Consider the following 17,410-nt stretch of genomic DNA (forward strand, 5'->3'; position numbering starts at 1 on the left):
TTCATCATTCACCTCCCATGAATTCTTAAAATCTCTGGCTGCAGAAAATTCCCATCCATCCTACTTAATTTAACATTTTTAGCTAACGTAAAGGTTTAGCTAACCTTGTTAATGGGCTACTCTGCTCTGGCCAACACCTTCAATTCCTTAGTGATTTAAATTAACTGTTTTAAGAATCCAGGCAACATGAACAGTCACTTTCTAGCTTTGTCCCTAAAATTTTCTTATTTTATTATTTGTTATTTATCTGTAAGCTTTTTCAAGCCTCAAGCCATTCTTTATTTTGTATATTTATTTCTAAAATTTATAAAAGATTTTGGGTTTTATATGATCCTTTGCTAGTTACATATTTCATATTTCTGACCTCTCTGTCCCTGCTTAAGCTATCCTTTTTTATTCATTCCTGGTACAAAATACTGATTTTGTGACATCCTTTTTTTTTATCCTTTTTCTCTGCATTACATATCTGTTTACACAACCTGGCAGGTTTTTGTTATATATAAACACCTTCTGACTTATTGCTGAATTAGGGTTATTTTTTCGAGTCTTTATTGTACACTCTTACAAGGATTTAACAAATAAACTGCAGTAGGTTTATCTGTGTAAGTTTAAGATTTTACCTGCTTTAAAATGTCTAGCTACCTGTCTGAGAATGAAATAAAATGGTATGAAATTCAGTTGTCACCATTTACCATCTCCTTTCATAATACTAGCCAAGCTGGTTGAAGCTGACCCCAAAACATGTCCCACTTCTGTCACATATAGTTTGTGGTCTTTATAAAAAAATTAGTGTTGACAACTGAGAATATCAAACTTTTGCAGTTTACCTCTCAGAACCTTTAAAATTTGAGTTTCTCTTTAGGCTTATCTTCCCCCTAGAATTTCTTCCCTGTATCTCAGTTCTTAGTTTAGCTGATGTTTTATTTGGAGGCTTTATTTAGTTTTCTCACTTCACCTTCTGGCACAGTCTTCATTTTCCATGGATCCATTGGATCCTTCTGATGCCTGTGACATTCAACCCAAAAGCCTAAGCAAACTGCATTGTTCTATGGAGTTCCTTCACATTCAAACACAAGTTTGCTCTTACCATATTCCAGAATGAATGCCTTTTTTCCTGTCCTTTCCAAAATACTTATTTTAGCTTAAATTCCACATTATCAAATCATGCTTTCTAATTCCTCAAAAAGGGAAAGCAATCAAACAAAAACCTGTCCCTCTCATTTCAAGTAGCTAAAATTCTCATAACTCCAGCTTCTTTCTTGTTTTTGTGGGGTTGGTTCTGTTGGATTTTTTTTCTCCTTTCTCTAGATAGCCTTAGGAAGCCTGATTGCCATCTGAGATAGGTTCTCAGGCAAATATGCCAATGTACAACAAAGGAGTTCCTTGCCTATTCCTTACTTAGTCTATATGTCCATTCTGAAAAAAATGTGCATTGCTATTTTCTTGTACAATGCTCATAGTGTGTATTGTTATAGAAAAACATGAACATATAAAAATAAAAATTGCACTGTTCTAGTATTTATTTCCCTTGAAAGTAGTTACTTATCCATGCAACACAAAGGTGGTCTACACATCTGAAGCCATGTATTTTCAGTGCATTACAGCATGTACATAAAGGTTACCCAGTCGAAGAATGGAGTTAGATGCACAGATGCAACTGTGTTCTGTTTATCTTATGCTACAGTTAAATCAAAATTGCCTTTTTTCATTATCTATCTTATAGCAAATGTACGACCGTATCATACATAGGTGTCTGACTGATGCTTGAGAAAACTAAAAAAACTAAAGGTTTTAGCACCCTTTCCATTTGAAATGTCTTCACTTTACACGAATTTAGGATCCATTTCTTTCATCTGTTTTTCAGGCTGATTAATACTTCAGCACAGAAATAAACCCATTGCTGTGCTACTCAATACTAGGGAAGAAAATTGGAGTGATACAGATTTACATGAACCAACAAACCTTTTAATTCTTCAAGTGGAATTGCTGATTTTAAGTCTCCTAAAAGTTCTATTTTATCAAGAAATGTCTGCTGTTCATGAACATCCACAAATAAATATATTTGAACAAAAATGTGATGATAGATTGGACATGCATCAATTCTCTGGAATGAATTCTTAGATTTGTTTGTTCACTTTCATGTGTACCAGGAAGCAGAGAAGCATTCACTGTGGAAATGTGTCCAGTAATATTACTAATCTGAATTTTTTTTTTTTTCCACTGCTAGAGACAGACTTATCCCCTAATATCAAGGAAATATTAAAAAAAAAAAAAAAAAAAGGAAGCATGCATAAAAGAGATAAAAGGAGAAACACATCTCTTCCAACTCAACTGTTGTAGCACTTTTTAGTTTGAACTTTGACACTAATAACACGGGATTTAAGAGTCTAATGATAATCTAATTTTATTTCTTTGTTTATGATCTAACATTCAAAGCTGGATATAATCCATATATTGAGCTTCATTGAGAAAGAAACAGGAGGTTTTTTGATGCAACGTGAATAGCATCAATAACAATATAATTTTGCTGATTCTGAGGTACATACTTGCACTATTTCAGCTACCAAAGAATTTTTCAATTTTTGATTTTAAAAAATACATCCAGAAGCCTTCTCTTTCTACATTACACTAGTTTTGCACATCAGGACTTTGTAGTTACTCTCCAGTTGCCATAAAATGCAACACAAGGTCTCAGAAAATTTATCCAAACTTTATGACATTTGCTGTGAATTTTTGCAAGATTTTAAGAATACCAAGAGAGGATAAAAAAATTAGTTAAAACGTGCCTTTGTTACTTGAAAAGTTTATTTTAATACAGAATCACTATCATTAGGAAACATAAATGCCATATTGTCAATGACATGTTTCCTACTAATTAAAATAATTAAAATGTGAAAGAGGAAACTCCTCACCACATGGGACATGTCTACCATAAGCTGGGATTCTGTTTTAATGTTCTCTTATTTTTGGTTTATTTGATTTTATTTCATGCAAATATCTTTCTTCTTGGGAACTCAGAAGTATCTCTTCTGGTTTCTCTTTCTCGATGACTCATTTCTTTATCCCCATTCATTAGCACAGAGGAAGAATTTAAAACCTGAGACCAAGAGAGGGTAATACAATTAAAGAATATTTATGAATTATCTCCATCTCAGTAGATAATTTTGTAAGAACTCTTCTCCAAGAACAGAAAATAGGGTCAGGCAAATCAGTGAAAGGCATCAGTAACTACAAGACTTGCATTTAATTACTGCCCTTCTAGAAAGTGATACTGCATGTGGCATTCTCCAGTACAAGCTCTCTTACTTCCATGAATAACTAGCCCTCACTCTCATTAGAATTTCATCACTAGTTTTCGCAATTATCATTTGCTTAATAAAATTAAGCCAGCTAAAATACTCTGTAGAGCCAGGGATGGGAAAAAATTTAGAACTGGAAACCCAAACTAAGATTATAAAAAACTGAAGCACATTTTAGGCATAAAAGAACAATTTAAAGCACCTATTAATATAAAGAACATAAACAAATAATAATTTATTGTTAATTTTTCATGCAGAGTAAAATGATAGAAATGTCATTCCTGAAAACAAATTCCCAATCAACTTTAAAGTAAAATTTTCACCATACTGAAGCTCATTATATTCAGTTATTCTTTTCAACAGCCCAACTATATAACACCGTGGAAGCATACCATTTTTTCCCCCAATGCAATGGTGGCAAATACATCATTATAAGCAAATAAGAAAAATGCTTTTCTTTCATGTCAGCCATGATATTAAAAAATACCTAACTACAGATCTAGCTCTCGCTGATAGTTTTAAAGTACTAAAAAGCAACTTAATTGTAATAAATAGAATTATAAACACATATTACATACATACAAATAATAATAATAAAGTAAAAAAAAACCCAAAAGCAAAATTACCATTTGAAGTTATACAACTCCATGCTTTTCATATCCAGAACACCATGGAGAGTCAAGGGAGCTTAACAAGGAATCTCTAGAAACATTTACGATATTTAAGACTATCAGTCCTGATTCTACACTCCCCATCTATTTCTCATAATCTGGGGCACATTCTGAAGCACCCTCTTTCAGTCTTCAATCACGAACACATTGGAGATTTCTAGCAAAACAAAATGCAGTGAAAATGCAGTACACATGTTAAAAGGCAGAACCACATGGTCAAAGAGCAGTATTTATCAACAGTACAGTTCCATGCTTTCATGCTAAATCTGGAGTTCATGAATCTAGTTCCTGAATATTTCTTTCTCATTAACTATTCTTATTAACTATTGTCATGCATAGAATGATTTTTAATGCAGTCCCACCCCACACTAAGTAAAAATGATGAATTCCCCACTATGTTTCATTACTTTGTTTCACAGGTTTGCTAGTTTAGTTTATAAATGGACGAAGCATGCATGAATATCACTCTAGATAGACAGGGAAAAATAATGTCCCAGCATCACGTAAGAAAGGCCATTTCACAAGAGATATCCTGTATCACACAGAGAACTTTTTTGGCTTTGACATTCCCTTTTTTTGGATTATAAAGACCTGGGTTAAAAATAAAAAAATGCAGAACAAAATAGGATGGATCTGTTGATATGAGAAGGTGGCTGAGCCTCTGTACACAATAGCACAAAAATAAGCAAAAGCAAGGAAAAAACAGTAGCAGAGGTATTAAAAGCCATGTTTGTGTATAGATTGTGTGCAATTATTTTTTAAATTAAAAGATATGTTACTTTCTAGGAGTATACTGATTCATGAAAGCTGGTGCAAAATGCTAGAAAAATGCAAAAAAATTTAATAATTGCAATGAGCATACTTGTTCAGCCGCCTTACAGAGCAGATGAAGGCATTAATCTTCTTTTGTAGGTATGGAAACAAGAATGAAAAAGCTAAGAGCAATTAGAAGAAAATGGTAATGGTACATTTGTGTCGGTTATAACACACTTTTTGCAGCCTCTCTCCTGTGGCCGCAGGGAGAGAGGCTGGGCGCCCCCGGCCCGGCCGAAGATGGCCATACAAAGTGCCACTCCCGGATTCCCTCCGGAACCCTGGTTACTGTCCGCGGCGTGGGTGGTGCAGGCGGGATCTTGGCTACGAGGTACCGAAGCAAAGGAAGGAGGAGGGGACACCCATATAAATACCAAGGATCTTTTAATCTTCTTCCCCGGTGGGTACAGGGACGGGCAACAAAAGGGGGTGGCCCGCGGGGGGGGCTGATAAAGGGAGTGGGTGTGATAGGAGGAGACACAAAGCTTACCAATAGCAAGGACCCAGGGAGGAGCGTGGGTTGCAGCTAAGCCACTGAGGATCACACAGGGGAGGGGAAAAATCCCAGGGGCAAATCATACATCGAATAAGGAATGACTGACCCAGAGAAGCCTCTAGCTAAGGGGGGGTGGTTACCGTTTGACGGCAGGGGGAACGGGAGGGGGGGGGCGGGGGGGGGAGGGAGGGGAGGGGAGGGGAGGGGCGGTGAGGGGAGGGGAGGGGATGGAGGAGGGAGGGGGAGGGGAGGGACCTTTTCTTTGTATGTTATTGATGGATTGGAGTTGAGGGGTGGGACGGGGATTTTCATGTTCATTGTCTTAGGTTGAGGTGAGGGCAGCCGCTCCAAAAGGGAGGACATAGGGAGAAACCATTGCGAGGGAAGTACATGGGGGGAACAGAGGACCGAACCATTATTGAGTTACAAAAGGAATAACCGATTCTAAAAACACACAATGCCACAACTTTTTATGTTATCACTAAGTCGGTATCGTTCCCATTCCAAAACTGACTTTTTGAAGATACATTCTGGAAGGTTATGAGAAGGTAGCTGAACTTCATTAGGTGAAGATACAATTTACAATGCATAGAATGAATTGGGTTTTGCTACAATTTATCTCTCAGCGCAATGGACCAGGATCAGGCAGTAAGTTACATAGACTCCAAGCAATTAGAGAAGGCTGATGATTTTCTTTATTAAGAAATCCATTGCTTTTTTTATACCCTAGTTTGCTGCGTGTATGTAATGAATTGAAGCAGACTCCAATTAGCTTAGTCCAATTGGAATTTATTAATTACAGCAGGCAAGGCATGAGCAAATCAGCGCTGGGCGACAGGGGAGCCTTCGCTCGCCAGCCGTCTGCCGCACCCACCACCGTTACAGTGCAACTTTTATAGTGTATCTCTTCTCCTTGGTGACGTGTCCAGAAAGTACTCTGTGCATGTGTCCTCCTGTTGCTAAGGGGTCGTCTTCTGCCTTCTGGTGGTCGTCAGATGAAGGCTGCTAGTCTTCCTCAGGTGTACTTTCGTCCACTTCTCCTTATTTAGTGGTCATGCCTGAAATTCTAGAACTTATGGTTTATTGAGCAAGCATTTGTTAAGCAAGGATATTTTAAGCAAGCATCTATTAAGCAATAATATACTTGTGATTGTATGCAGTTTTGGTTACACGCGGTTTTAGGCCTAAGTATTTTCCATTCCCTCTATCTTTAACCCTTTAGTGAACAAAACATGAACGAAACACGTTAGGTTCCATCAGTGTAGACCTAATTGGTCTTCTAATTAAAATACCATCACTATTGGTAATTAGGAAACCACCCTTTGGTAAACAAATTTCCATAACATACTCCACATGTTCACAATACCAGGTGCAGCAAGTTAAGATAATAATTTTTTCTCATTCTTTTCTCTGCTCTTCCCACAGACTTTTCCAGAATCATGCCTGGGAAAGTTGTCTGTTGCTCTCTGTGACCAGAGAGATGCTGCAACAGTTATCCTTGTCAGAAATTGCATTTTCAGTAAACAGCCATTTTCTACTTATTTTGCAGTTCCTGTTGTTTAAGGTTATAGCATAAAATTGAGACTTTTTTTCATTTCACTACGGCTATATCTACAGTAGTAAATGCTAACATGTTCTGTCATTCCCAGAGGTGAGTTCAGAGACACTGGGCTAGGAAAGTGATGGAACAGAATATTCCTAATCTCCTCTGACAAGCTGAGTGAAGAACATTTTTCTTCCCCTGTAGCCTTATTATCATCTGATGTTCTCACCAGCAGAGAGAATAATTTTGGAATGTTTTGGTTAAGGATGGCAGTACATTTAAAGCTTGGAGTGCTTTAAAGCTAAATGTTAAGTTACTACAAAAACATGCACAAAAAATTACACTTAACTGTTTTTTTAAAGATATCCAAAATACCCATCCATCACTACCACTAATTTCACCATACAAATGGAATTTGTAAAAGGCGTATGTTAAGTGTATTAACAAATAATTAAAATTTATCCCTTCCTCCGCATTTTTACAAAACAGCTGAACTTGCAGCTCAGTAGAGCAGGGTAACAATTACTGTCGCATGTCCCGTCTAGATGGTGACAGTGGGGGGCGACAGTCCCCCTCTTTCGGGTCTCTGCAGAATCCCAGCTACCAGGGGAGGCACAACATGGAACAAAAAGGCCACAGCAGCACATGACTGGAGGGCACTGGGTTACTATATTTGATGTTACACTCCCCGAGTCCCGGAGTGCCAGGCAAGGAACTGGGGGCAAACAACAGCTTATAAAGGGGGCAGGTCTCAAGAAAGGATACAAGGTTCTACGAATCAGGAAACTAGGGGTGGAACACAAGGGCAAGGGATACAAGAGAGGAAAACTACTTGAGACAGGAGGGGTTAACTGGATGTGGGGGAGAAGGGGTTTGAAACTTGGCAGGAAAGTAGCTAAGTAACACTGGGCTCAACTGAATAACAAAGGCAGGTCTGTGTACCTCAAAAACAGGGTGACAAAAAAAACCCAAAAGGACTACCAAAGTACAAATCAAACAATAACCTGCAAAACAAAAACACACTGCAACAAATTACTTTTTGTAATGTCATCTTAGGAGTCTAAGGTAATACAATAGAAAAAAGACAGGTTATAGTTAAAGGCAGCTGCATAAAAGCAGTGCCATTCAACTGGAGACAACTATTAGAGGCCATGATCAATAGAAATTCAGCTGTTTATTCTCCTTCCTCAATAGAATTAAATTTCAGTTGGACTCAATGGTACATTTACATGCATAAAACAGGTAATTGCATACTAAACTGTCTGCTTCTTATATGCAATTACCCCTTCTGTGTTCAAAAGGATCATTTTTGCAAACTTAAAATTCATCAGCATTAGGCAAACATTATTTTTTCTGATAATCAGACTGCAGATGAATAAAGAAATGAGCCCTTATTCTAATAATAGCCCTCCTATTCACTTTAAATCAGAATTTTTCCTGCCAGGCAAGTCCATACTATATTTTTTGTTTGTAACTTCTCTGGCAGGGGATTCCCCGTCTCCCCACCCTACTTCATACCTCCCCTATTTTGATTATAGCGTTAACTGATGGACCAGAAAGTGCAATGAACATATGTTTATGGCAGATGGTGCACCAAATATGAAGGCACCATAATTTCTGTAAGTTTTAGGTATTGAAAAATGCTCATTATCATTCATGACAATACTTTGTCCAGATATTCCACAGTGATGCTTGAGAGGCAGCAATCTACTGCCTCAGAAATAAAAAGGACTACATATGGACATCTTTGGATTTGGGAGTAAAGTTTGATGACTAAGGGTAGTCCCAGCCCTGGGTATCAGGAATTTCCCTGAAGACGAGCCAGGACATGGGTCCTCTGGGTGCACCCGTGCCCAGACAGGGCAGATCTGAAGACTGGATCTAGTTCTCTTCAGAAAAATCTGTGATTTTCTGTAATTCTTTGAAAAATAACTCAATGCTTTGAACAATCATGCTAGAGATTCATTACTGTAATAACTAAGGGTACAGAAAGAAGCTTGTTTCTTTGCAATGTGTTACTTCTTTCAGTTGTTCTACCCTACAAACATGACCTCATTTTTTATTAAGATGTAGTGTCAAGGCAAATTTATTTGATGTGAGGCATTTGTCAATATAAACTATACCACAGACTTAAAACAGTTATCACAATTCACAGTGGGAGTTTAGGGTTTGTTATATGTTGCCAAAATTAAGCAACTACCATGTCAAATTCTCACTGGTGTAATTCTAGTAGAATCTGTTATTTGGGATATGTGAAAAAGTCACCTTAAGGACAAAGGCTTATTTTGATTCTTTTCTAGCAGGATGGAAAACACTGCACTGGAAGTTTGGAAAAATTTGAACAGAAGTTTGCAAAAAATTTATCTCTGATCCAGGATATTTTAGGTTCTATTTATTTTACCAGGTCTTCCCATGCCTTCCTAAACCCCATTCATTCCTGGCTGGCATTCCTAAGTTCATACGCATCCATAATCAGCTTCCGCTTAGCCCAGTTGGTCAGGGTGCTTCAGTAGCTGTTATTGCACTCTTTTAATTAATTTTTTACCTTTCCAGTCATCCGTCTATCCAGACCACAACACTACAAGGATATGGTGGGAAAGTCTCATTAGCCTTGTGAGAGTTGAGGAAAATGGCATCCACTGTCACCTTCTCTTCCACCAATCCCACCTAGTTAGCCTAGAAGACAACCATATTGGACCATTACCATTTATTCTTGACGAATCCATGCTGACCCCTCCTAGTCACATTCTCTTTCAAGTGCTCAAAAATGTGCTCCAAGAAGACAAACTATAATTTTTCCAGGCACCAGAGAGAAGCTGACTGGTCTGTATCTCTCATGGTTTTTGAAGATTTGAGACAATTTGTCCTTCTCCAGCTGCTGAGGGCATCTGATTTCCAGAACAATTGAAAAATGAGATAAGGTAGTCTCAGTATGATATGAGCCATGTCAGCACTCTCCGACTGACAAACAAATCCCTACTATGGAAGGAGATGGGCAAACATGATGTGTCCATGAAACTCATGGAATGATGCATGGTGTGACTGACTACAGCTGTGGCAAAGAATCTGACTGTATCTCAACACAAATGAGACAGTTTAGATTCACTTGTTAGGAATCTCTTGTACTAATACCAAATAGAGTTTTGGTGATTTCTGCACAAGTCTTAGAAGGATAACTTACTATTAGCTATGACAAAAGTTGTCCTCAGCAACCACCAACATCACTATTTCATGATGAAGTTTTCCTTTTATTAGGATTTGCAAACTGGGTAGGCTGAGCTGAAAAAAAAAGTCATTATAGTAGACACATTTAAATACACATATATACATATTCCATATTCCATCAAAATCCACTGAATTGTAGAATCACAGTGGGTTTTTAAATAAATATTTAGAATTTAAAACCAGCTTTTATCATGCCTGATCAATGATATTCATTTTGTAGATAAATAGTGTTGAATTTCAATTGACAGATAAACTGGAAAATATTTTATGTCAATTTTTACCAGAATTACAAATTTCAGCTCAGTAAGAGGTGGGATACTCTCTCCTTGCTTTGAGCTAAAGCAAATTGCCATACTAATTTTGAATATACATTTTAAACAACACAATAATTAAAAAAACCAGGATGAATATGGCATCTATAAATTGTTATTACTCATCACTAAATCAATAAAAATGTGTTACATGGACACTATCCCTAGGTGCGAAAGATTTTTCTTGTGACTCAGAGGGTAAATGTCCTTGAATTCCCTTAACAAAGTAGAATCAAAATGGCTTTCAGAGAAGAACAAAAACTTGTACAAAGGAGGGGAAAACACAAAGTAATTCAAGTAGTTTTACAGAAATAACTAAGGGTCATGCACTTACAAAAGCCAGAGTTCATGTATTTGTACAGGCACCAATACACTTGAATTGTTCCAGCCTCTCCTTCAATGCCTTACAACCATCAAAGAAAGCCAATAAAAAAATAGAGAACAGGATCTCAATTCGACCAAGGCCTTCAGGTCATAAATAATTGCCACTAATAGCAAACTTAGGTGAAAACAGGTTATAGGAAGAAAGGTGTAATAATTTAGGGATATGAATACTGCATACGCTCATTTTGAGTTTGTTTTCAGACTAAGCATGCATCCCAGTGCAGGAAAACCAATAGTCAAATCTACTTTTGGATGCAAAAAATAAGGGCAGATCAACATTGTGTTTTATTTCCAACTATATTAGAAAATGAGAGTATCAAAAGAGAGTAAAGGTAAAAGAAAACTAGTACATTGCTTATATTATGTGAAATAAACAGGGCAGGAGATCTTTCTCCTTTTTTAATGCCTTTATTAAAAAACAGCTTCGGTGGGAAGAATCAATGGGTCGTGCTCACGCCACTACTGCTTCCAGGAGTGGCATGGAGGAGAAGGAAAAATGCAACTTTGCCTACTAGTCCACAGGCAGAGATGGGGGCTCCACCCTCATGATAGCACCAGGCCCTTTCACTTTGGCATTCCTCTATCCAGCCAACATCTTTGGGTTATGGTGAGGAGTAAAAAGAGTCTTAGCGGACCCTGGACTCTTCCTCACATCTAGACATCACTTTGATCTGTCAATTTTGTGTCGGCTCATAGTTTCTAGGGTTTTTTTTGCTAGGTTTGGTGAGGGGCTTCTCCCTTTGCATGCTGGCTCTGAGGTCATTTGCATGCCAACTCTTCGCCGTCAGGGTGTCATCCTCCAGGCAGCAGCAGGGGGACACCCGCCAAAGGGGGACTCCTGCTCCTGGAACATTCTCGGGCTACCCCCGCAGGGCTCCCCTGGCACGGCTGGGACCTGCGCCAAGGGGGGTGGGCCCGCCGCTCCTGGGGCAGGCCCGACATTCCCGGGGCACCCCTGCCTGCAGCGCAGGGCTGGGAAAGCAGCAGCAGGCTGGCTCGGGGCACTATTAAGAACAGGTAATTAAAAGGAAACTATTAACAACAGGAGATTACAACATGAAATTATTAACAATAAGTAGTTAGAACTTCAACTTGGCAGCAAATAGTTTAACTTGTGAACTTTGCAACTTTTAAAAATATGGGCAACTTTTTTTACTCATAACATTATGCATATTCTGAACATTAAGAAATTTAAAGACCGTTTTAAAAGGGAAAACATTTTGTTCTTGATTGAGAGTATAGGGACAGTAATATTTTCAAATGAAATATAAAAAGTTACAGACTTTAATAGTAAGTACTTAGTATCTCTGTAGCAATACATGTGTGTTTACATATAATTAAAACCTTACCAAGACATTTTCTATTAACACATCCTATGGAGCTAAAACTCCAGAATCAGGATGTAGGTGGCTTCCTGGCAATAGTTTTCAGTTAAACTTGGGTGTTAAGTGTTAGGCAATTAGTAATATAACTGAAAGGAACCCATTCAATTTTGATTTCTGTCTCAACACTGGTTGTCTGAGGCATGTGGTGGAGGGGTTGCAGATGGGCCACATGCAGGAAGCAATGTGGAGAAAATAGGAGAAAGCCTTGTCTCTGGGGTGACTTTGCCTGGCAACCATTACATCACACATGTGACAGGCAGGCAGCAGACCACCAGATACACTACACCCTCCAGAGGTGTTCTCCAATAGATGGAAGAAAGGTCTCCACCAATGGACTGCAGTGGTACATTGGACTGGGCCAATGGTCTCCTGTCAACAGGCAGACTTAGGGAGGAGACAGGGATATAAAAGTAATGGTATGACAATATTTGAGGTCTTCTTGGCTTTGGTTTTTGGTTTGGCTTCAGCCAGCTGTCTGCTTCTTGCCCTAGCCCTAGCCTGTTTTTGTCATTTTTGCCCTTTTTCCAGCCTGCTTTATGGATTTTTTGTGCTCGCTGGCTTTGAGAAATGATGCTCACTCTTTAAAATTTTTAAAAGTTTAATGAGGGATGAAAGGGCCAGCACTAGGGCGCTTGGCAATCTGACAAAAGCACACCATTAACTTAATACACTGTTCTCTATATACTGTTACATGACAAGGGGGAAGTGAGGGGGGGCATGCATATTCATAAGAGTGTATATATATTCAAACATTCCTGTGAGTTTACATGTTCTAGGAACTCTTTTGCTTAGTTTTAATATTTGACTTGTCTGCATGCCATCTTGTTAATTAAAACAATATATTTTATTTCTTCTTGAGGCTCCATTCTGTTGTTTTGACACTTCCTAATAACTGGAATCAGTAGTAATTTTTTTCTCTTGGTGTCCTGGTTCTTGTCACGGTTATCATTCAGATAAGATGGTCCACAAATGTGACAAACAGCATAGCTATTTCACACCATTATCTGAGATAGTTACACAAATAAAAGTATTTTAACATTACACAGTTTTTATTTTAATATTAGGCTAAGTCCTAAAATATAATATTTAAATATAAACATTTAAATATTTAAATATAAATGTAATTTTTAAATATAAAATATAACATACAATTATAACACCATTATTTATATAAGCTATACAATACATAAACTGTCAGGTTATATTATACAAAAAAGCAGTTAAAAGGAATTACAAATTGTACTATATCAGAATCTTTGTGATCAGTAATAACTTGCAAAATGTAATACATAAATGTGAAAGCTGATAATTATATTTGTCGTTTATAACACTGGCCCTTGCTCACCCTCACTCTCTCGTCCTGCTGCTCGCTGGGCATTTGGCCGGACACTGGCTGACCTCCGAGCCTTGTGTCTAGCCTGTGTTCTGCCCTACCCCTCGCCAGTCCCAGCCGCCGCTTGTCCCGCCTCCCCGTGTTCCAGACCGACGCCCTGCCTGCTTCGCTCCTGCGTTCCTGCCTGCCTCTAACCCTGCTTCACCGGTCCAGCCCCCCACCACCATCCCCACCACAATCCTGTCCAGAGTTCCGGACCTCCCGCCCGAGCGCCCCCTCCCTCCCTCACTTCGTGCCCGGCTGCCCGTGGCCGCAGGAGCTGTGCCGGGGGAGCCGCGCCCTCTCCGAGAGCTGCGCAGGCTCCCCAGCAGGCAGCGTGCACACACTCCCCGACACTCGGACGTCGATGGCACTTCCTGACTTCGAGTGGTAATGCCCTCTTTTTCTCTCTGTCTCACTGTTTCTCTTCCCCTCCCCATCCTTTTTCATTTTTCTTCCTCCTTCTCTGCCCTTTCTAGTTTTCTGTAGTAAGCCGGTGCCATTTCTGTTACCAATAAATGGTTCTCAGATATAATATTGTCTTGTTTGACTTAATTTTGTCCTACACCATCCATTTTAATAGCACTTCCCACAGTCCCCCATAATGGAATGCAACAACAGGAATTAGTCTATGGTCATCAGACTTCTGATTTGAGAGCTAAAATAATAATTGTAGTTATTTCATTTAGCCAAGCATATTAGAAGCACTTAATAAGTTAATGTTATTTCTTGTCTTAAAACTCTTTATTACACAAACTCTTTGTTACTGCATTTTTTTGGTCAAATTTCAAGTGTTTTGATTTGTAGATGTTTTGGTAGATAGTGTTTTTGCCTGAGTAAGGTCTGCAGATCTTGGGCTTTGAAATAACATTTGAGCTATAAGTTCAAATTTTAGGAACTGCCAAATACAGCAACATTTAAACTGAAAATGAATTCCCTATAATAGTGGGGATGCTGTGTAGCCATGATCAACACCTACCTTGCTCAGACTCTTTGCTGGGGTCAGATTATTGTGCAATTTCATCTTGTCATATTACACTGATATTTATTGCATTAGATGATTCTCCTTTTCTCATGCAATCACTGTGTTACTGTTCCTTTCATCATAAATAAATTTTACAGGTACCTGTCTTTATGTTCTTGTTCATTGTTTAAGATATAAGAGCCACATGCTTTTAGACGTCCTGTCCTTTTTTCTAAGTAGAAATTCTTTTAGGGCAAATTCTAATCCTTTTTCCATGGAAGTAGCGTGAGAGGACAGAAACACAGATAAAGGACAGAGCATACTCCCTCTCTACATTCTGTAAAACAGTCTTCCATGTACTGACAGAGATATGAGCATGAATTCATCAGAGTTAGAAGGTAATAGAGTCAAAGAAAAGAATGTTATAAGCATGAGAAGTAGTCACAGCACCAATCCTGAGGGTTCAAGAAGCACTTGGACAATGCTATCAGGTGCATGGTATGACACTTAGGGATGGTGCTATGCAGTGCCAGCAGTTGGACTCAATGATCCTGATAGGTCCCTTCCAACTCAGCATGTTCTGTGATTCTATGAGAGGCTGCATTGCTTTTAGGAGAGGAGGACAGGACTGTGAAGACATCTTTGTACAGTCTTTTAGATTAAGAAAAAGGATCCATAGTATGTATTCCCTAACTTGCATTTAAGAATGAAACTGCTTTAGCTTCTTGTGTCCTTACTTTTTGGTTGCAGTAAAGCTATTAATTGCCAAAGCAGCCTGATTTTTTTGACACTGTACTGCCTTTGTTTATAACTTATATTTTTTAATACCTCAAAAGAGAAATTGGCATTTTACTGATTTAAAATGTAAAATTATGATTCCAAGTGTAAAAGGGCATGAAAATCAATTAATGTCTAATAAAATAGAAACATCAAACCAAACCCACAACACATCTCCTCCAATCCCTAATCTTCCCCATTCAGCTATTACCCTTTAGACATCTCATCCCTTTTGGAATAAAATTTAAGTAGAAAGCATACAAAAGTAATGTATTAGATAATTATAACTCTGTATGTTATATTTGAATCATCTAAAAATCTTACCTGGCAGATGTGGATTTATGAAAGTTTACTTTTATGTACAATACTATATGTAAAAGGGGAGGTTCACTGTGTATTGACCATTGTAATCCTTTTAGTGATTATGGAAGATGTCACACCACCATTGAAGGTTAAAGGCTAACTTTATATCATTTCACTTCATAGAAAGCAAGCAGCACTCATAATGGAAAAACATTTGGTAAAACAGTAGGCCAAGGAAAGGGCTAACATTACCACTGACAGGGTCACATTCCAGTAGAGAAATGCTATAAAGTTCTGGTTTTCAGCGGGCCAACACTAGGGATTCAATGGCTGAGCAAGCTGTAATCCTTGGTTTTTACTACTTCTGGCTTTTCTACACTGTTAGTAGAGTTGAAATCCACCAAGAGCCTGTCTGGCAATATCGTTCCTGTGGGCTGTCTCCCGCTGTCCCCTGTCACTGGTCTGTGCTGTCCCCTGTCCCCATCACTGTAAGGCTGCATCCTGACCTCCTGCCTGCCCTGTTGTCAGCACCTGCTCCCAGCTCCAACATCATAGCACCCTCTTCGTTTTTTTGAGTACATATCCCTGACAACATTTCTGTTAATGATGGTACTAACCTAACAACCTAAATCCAGCTAGAGCTGGTAAAAAGCCTGACTTCACAGGTGCCAAAGTTCAGTGATTATCATAAATGACTCAGGACAGGTCTTTCAAACAAATACATTGGACGTTTATCCAAAGGCCTTCTATTCATCTTAATGCACTTTAATCCACCTGAGTTCCAGGTTTGACAATTTCTGTTGAAAAATTACATGTGCTTGTTGTCTCAGCCAAGTTCAAGCTGCCTGGATTCTCTGCAGGGGAAAGAAAGTCATGTCCTTTACCTGCAGTTTATAAACACCTGCTGTGTTTATCACATATGTAGATCCTTGACTTCCATCTCTTGTAGAATTAGAATTCTCACATGTTACTGTACTTTGCTGTTAAGGATCAAATCCAAAATATAATCCTGTTAACCTGAATGGCGCAGTGCATGTAGATATTTCCTCATGATACAGTTTGTTCACACAGCAATCAATGTTAGAAATAACTTATTGCTGGTTTACTAATAAATAAATAACTTTTTCTGGTTTACCCGCACTTCCCTGCTTATTTCATTTAGTGATCCTTTTGGTTTATTTCATGTAATCAAGCAACACAGTATATAAATTGAAACTCATGCAAAGGAATTTGAAATTTCCTGCTTGTCTCCAATCAAAATCTTATGAGAAATTTTTATAAAAAATTGAAAACTAATACAGTACCCATTATATTGATATTAAATCATACCTGATTATTGTCTTGTTATTTGCCTCTCAAATTTAGAACAATTATTAGTATCCAGAGGTGCCATGGTCATTATTTAATTTTTTCTACAGAACCTAACAGGTGCAATTCCATTTTTGATGAGGAAATGAAATCAAAATGTCAATTTACTGGTTTTTAGTAACATTACAAAATCTTTTCAGTACTTCTCAAAAGGTTAGTGCTGCTACCAGATGCAAAGAAATGTGATCTCTCTGTGCAAGGCTTTGTAAAAAAAAAAGTCAACAAAAAGGCCACAGATATATTGAATATGTATCCTGATATTTATTACATATGCCTCTTCAATCCCACCTCTTCTTCTTACCCCTTCCTAAAGCAAGGGAAAGCCTAAAGCAAGAATCACAGTGGAGCTAATGGAATCTTCAGGAGTCATGGAGACAAAAGAAATCTGCTGTAGAGGAAAGCTTCTAGTTCAAAACAAATAAATCTGTATCTGCAAACTCCTTCAGATTTTTTCAGTCTGCATGGAAGACACAGAAACCTACAGGCAGATAAAACGTGC

At 38.3% G+C, this 17,410-nt stretch overlaps 1 protein-coding gene across 1 annotated transcript in view; it reads right to left on the reverse strand.

The window, feature by feature from the left end:
• PAM (peptidylglycine alpha-amidating monooxygenase) overlaps positions 1-13,768 on the reverse strand; it is a 654,400-nt gene extending 640,632 nt beyond the window's left edge. The window contains exon 1 of the mRNA XM_050986801.1: positions 13,750-13,768. The gene's annotated coding sequence lies outside the window, so the exon portion shown is untranslated. The remainder of the gene's footprint in view (positions 1-13,749) is intronic.
• Positions 13,769-17,410: the final 3,642 nt, after the last annotated feature.

This window comes from Serinus canaria, chromosome Z (assembly GCF_022539315.1).
Source record: "Serinus canaria isolate serCan28SL12 chromosome Z, serCan2020, whole genome shotgun sequence".
Taxonomy (NCBI): Eukaryota; Metazoa; Chordata; class Aves; order Passeriformes; family Fringillidae; genus Serinus; species Serinus canaria.